The sequence below is a fragment of the Mus musculus genome, chromosome 6 (assembly GCF_000001635.26).
Source record: "Mus musculus strain C57BL/6J chromosome 6, GRCm38.p6 C57BL/6J".
Classification (NCBI taxonomy): Eukaryota; Metazoa; Chordata; class Mammalia; order Rodentia; family Muridae; genus Mus; species Mus musculus.
The window spans coordinates 13549199-13554184 of NC_000072.6; the positions used below are offsets into that span (position 1 = coordinate 13549199).

The 4986-nt window shown below is 39.8% G+C and overlaps 1 non-coding gene across 1 annotated transcript; it reads left to right on the forward strand.

Annotated features, from left to right (window-relative positions):
- The first annotated feature begins 307 nt into the window (after nt 1-307).
- Nucleotides 308-414, forward strand: Gm25737. The gene has a single exon (XR_003956652.1). It is a non-coding gene; the product is annotated as a U6 spliceosomal RNA (small nuclear RNA).
- The last annotated feature ends 4572 nt before the right edge of the window (nt 415-4986 follow it).

Sequence of the window (4986 nt, forward strand, 5' to 3'; positions counted from 1 at the left end):
AGACTGTTCAGGGCAGCTTGGGAGGACTGGACTCTTTATTTTTATTTTGAATACTTCAAATAAGTTAAGATACATAGAATTCCAATCATAAATAAACCAACTTCATCTACGCCAATGAGCAAAACAGTCTCTCAACTGTCTAGCCTGAAAGAGTATTAGGTTTAAATGGTAGACACTTTAGGTTAGAAGCAGGAGACAGTAAGAGAGAGAGAGAGAGACAGAGAGAGAGAGAGAGAGAGAGAGAGAGAGAGAGAGAGAGAGAGAGAGAGAGAGAGAGAGCAGACAGGAATATAAAATTTCCAGTCTCGTGCTCGCTTCGGCAGCACATATACTAAAATTGGAACGATACAGAGAAGATTAGCATGGCCCCTGCGCAAGGATGACACGCAAATTCGTGAAGCGTTCCATATTTTTACCGGAACCACGCCCTAGAAAAAACAAGAAGATAATCCCTCAACAAAACTAAAAGAAGACAGCCACAAGAACAGAATGCCAACTTTAACAACAAAAATAACAGGAAGCAACAATCACTTTTCCTTAATATCTCTTAATATCAATGGTCTCAACTCCCCAATAAAAAGACATAGACTAACAAACTGGCTACACAAACAAGACCCAACATTTTGCTGCTTACAGGAAACTCATCTCAGAGAAAAAGATAGACACTACCTCAGAATGAAAGGCTGGAAAACAATTTTCCAAGCAAATGGTATGAAGAAACAAGCTGGAGTAGCCATCCTAATATCTGATAAGATTGACTTCCAACCCAAAGTCATCAAAAAAGACAAGGAGGGGCACTTCATACTCATCAAAGGTAAAATCCTCCAGGAGGAACTCTCAATTCTGAATATCTATGCTCCAAATACAAGGGCAGCCACATTCATTAAAGAAACTTTAGTAAAGCTCAAAGCACACATTGCACCTCACACAATAATAGTGGGAGACTTCAACACACCACTTTCACCAATGGACAGATCATGGAAACAAAAACTAAACAGGGACACAGTGAAACTAACAGAAGTCATGAAACAAATGGACTTAACAGATATCTACAGAACATTTTATCCTAAAACAAAAGGATATACCTTCTTCTCAGCACCTCATGGTACCTTCTCTAAAATTGACCACATAATTGGTCACAAAACAAACCTCAACATATACAAAAATATTGAAATTGTCCCATGCATCCTATCAGACCACCATGGTCTAAGGCTGATCTTCAATAACAAAATAAATAATAGAAAGCCAACATTCATGTGGAAACTGAACAACACTCTTCTCAATGATACCTTGGTCAAGGAAGGAATAAAGAAAGAAATTAAGGACTTTTTGGAGTTTAATGAAAATGAAGCCACAACATACCCAAACTTATGGGACACAATGAAAGCATTCCTAAGAGGAAAATTCATAGCTCTGAGTGCCTCCAAAAAGAAACTAGAGAGAGCACACATTAGCAGCTTGACAACACACCTAAAAGCTCTAGAACAAAAGGAAGCAAATTCACCCAAGAGGAGTAGACAGCAGGAAATAATCAAACTCAGGGGTGAAATCAACCAAGTGCAAACAAGAAGAACTGTTCAAAGAATCAACCAATCAAGGAACTGGTTCTTTGAGAAAATCAACAAGATAGATAAACCCTTAGCTAGACTCACTAAAGTGCACAGGGAAAGCATCCTAATTAACAAAATCAGAGATGAAAAGGGAGGCATAACAACAGATCCTGAGGAAATCCAAAACACCATCAGATCCTTCTACAAAAGGCTGTACTCAACAAACCTGGAAAACCTGGACGAAATGGACAAATTTCTGGACAGATACCAGGTACCAAAGTTGAATCAGGATCAAGTTGACCATCTAAACAGTCCCATATCCCCTAAGGAAATAGAAGCAGTTATTAATAGTCTCCCAGCCAAAAAAAAGCCCAAGACCAGACGGGTTTAGTGCAGAGTTCTATCAGACCTTCAAAGAAGATCTAATTCCCGTTCTTCACAAACTATTCCACAAGATAGAAGTAGAAGGTACTCTACCCAACTCATTTTATGAAGCCACTATTACTATGATAACTAAACCACAAAAAGACCCAACAAAGATAGAGAACTTCAGACCAATTTCCCTTATGAATATCGATGCAAAAATCCTCAATAAAGTTCTTGCTAACCGAATCCAAGAACACATCAAAACAATCATCCATCCTGACCAAGTAGGTTTCATCCCAGGGATGCAGGGATGGTTCAATATATGGAAATCCATCAATGTAATCCAGTATATAAACAAACTCAAACAAAAAAACAACATGATCATCTCGTTAGATGCTGAGAAAGCATTTGACAAAATCCAACACCCATTCATGATAAAAGTCTTGGAAAGATCAGGAATTCAAGGCCCATACCTAAACATGATAAAAGCAATCTACAGCAAACCAATAGCCAACATCAAAGTAAATGGTGAGAAGCTGGAAGCAATCCCACTAAAATCAGGGACTAGACAAGGCTGTCCACTCTCACCCTACCTATTCAACATTGTACTTGAAGTCCTAGCCAGAGCAATTAGACAACAAAAGGAGATCAAGGGGATACAAATTGGAAAGGAAGAAGTCAAAATATCACTTTTTGCAGATGACATGATAGTATATATAAGTGACCCTAAAAATTCCACCAGAGAACTCCTAAGCCTGATAAACAGCTTCAATGAAGTAGCTGGATATAAAATTAACTCAAACAAGTCAATGGCCTTTCTGTACACAAAGGATAAACAGGCTGGGAAAGAAATTAGGGAAACAACACGCTTCTCAATAGTCACAAATAATATAAAATACCTTGGCGTGACTAACTAAGGAAGTGAAAAATCTGTATGATAAGAACTTTAAGTCTCTAAAGAAAGAAATTAAAGAAGATCTCAGAAGATGGAAAGATCTCCCATGCTCATGGATTGGCAGGATCAACATTGTAAAAATGGCCATCTTGCCAAAAGCAATCTAAAGATTCAATGCAATCCCCATCAAAATTCCAACTCAATTCTTCATCGAGTTAGAAAGGGCAATCGGCAGATTCATCTGGAATAACAAAAAACCTAGGATAGCAAAAACTCTTCTCAAGGATAAAAGAACCTCTGGTGGAATCACCATGCCTGACCTAAAGCTTTACTACAGAGCAATTGTGATAAAAACTGCATGGTACTGGTGTAGTGACAGACAAGTAGACCAATGGAACAGAATTGAAGACCCAGAGATGAATCCACACACCCATGGTCACTTGATCTTTGACAAGGGAGCTAAAATCATCCAGTGGAAAAAAGACAGCATTTTCAACAAATGGTGCTGGCACAACTGGCGGTTATCATGTAGAAGAATGTGAATTGATCCATTTCTATCTCCTTGTACTAAGGTCAAATCTAAGTGGATTAAGGAACTCCACATAAAACCAGAGACACTGAAACTTATAGAGGAGAAAGTAGAGAAAAGCCTTGAAGATATGGGTACAGGGGGAAAATTCCTGAATAGAACAGCAATGGCTTGTGCTGTAAGATCAAGAGTCGATAAATGGGACCTCATAAAATTGCAAAGCTTCTGCAAAGCAAAAGACACCGTCAATAAGACAAAAAGGCCACCAACAGATTGGGAAAGGATCTTTACCTATCCCAAATTGGATAGGGGACTAATATCCAATATATATAAAGAACTCAAGAAGGTGGACTCCAGAAAATCAAATAACCCCATTAAAAAATGGGGCTCAGAGCTGAACAAAGAATTCTCACCTGAGGAATACTGAATGGCAGAGAAGCACCTGAAAAAAATGTTCAACATCCTTAATCATCAGGAAAATGCAAATCAAAACAACCCTGAGATTCCACTTCACTCCAGTCAGAATGGCTAAGATCAAAAACTCAGGTGACAGCAGATGTTGGCAAGGATGTGGAGAAAGGGGAACACTCCTCCATTGTTGGTGGGATTGCAAGCTTGTACAACCACTCTGGAAATCAGTTGGGCGGTTCCTCAGAAAATTGGACATAGTACTACCGGAGGATCCCGCAATACCTCTCCTGGGCATATATCCAGAAAATGTCCCAACCGGTAAGAAGAACACATGCTCCACTATGTTCATAGCAGCCTTATTTATAATAGCCAGAAGCTGGAAAGAACCCAGATGCCCCTCAACAGAGGAATGGATACAGAAAATGTGTTACATTTACACAATGGAATACTACTCAGCTATTAAAAAAATGAATTTATGAAATTCCTAGGCAAATGGATGGACCTGGAGGGTATCATCCTGAGTGAAGTAACCCAATCACAAAGGAACTCGCACAATATGTACTCACTGATAAGTGGATATTAGCCCAGAAACTTAGGATACCCAAGATATAAGATACAACTTGCCAAACGCATGAAATTCAAGAAGAAAGAAGACCAAAGTGTGGACACTCTACCCTTTCTTAGAAATGGAAACAAAACACCCATAGAAGGTGTTACAGAGACAAAATTTGGACCTGTGACGAAAGGATGGATCATCTAGTGATTGCCATATGCAGGGATCCATCCCATAATCAGCTTCCAAATGCTGACACCATTGCATACACTAGCAAGATTTTGCTGAAAGGACCCAGATATAGCTCTCTCTTGTGAGACTATGCTGGGGCCTAGCAAACACAGAAGTGGATGATCACAGTCAGCTATTGGATGGGTCACATGGCCCCTTATGGAGGAGCTAGAGAAATTACCCATGGAGCTAAAGGGAACTGCAACCCTATAGGTGGAACAAAAATATGAACTAACCAGTACCCGGGAGCTCTTGTCTTTAGCTGCATATGTATCAAAAGATGGCCTAGTCGGTCATCACTGCAAAGAGAGGCCCATTGGACTTGCAAACTTTATATGCCCCAGTACAGGGGAACACCAGGGCCAAAAAGAGGCAGTGGGTGGGTAGGGGACTGGGGGGGGTGGGTATGGGGGACCTTTGGGATATCATTGAAAATGTAAATGAGGAAAAT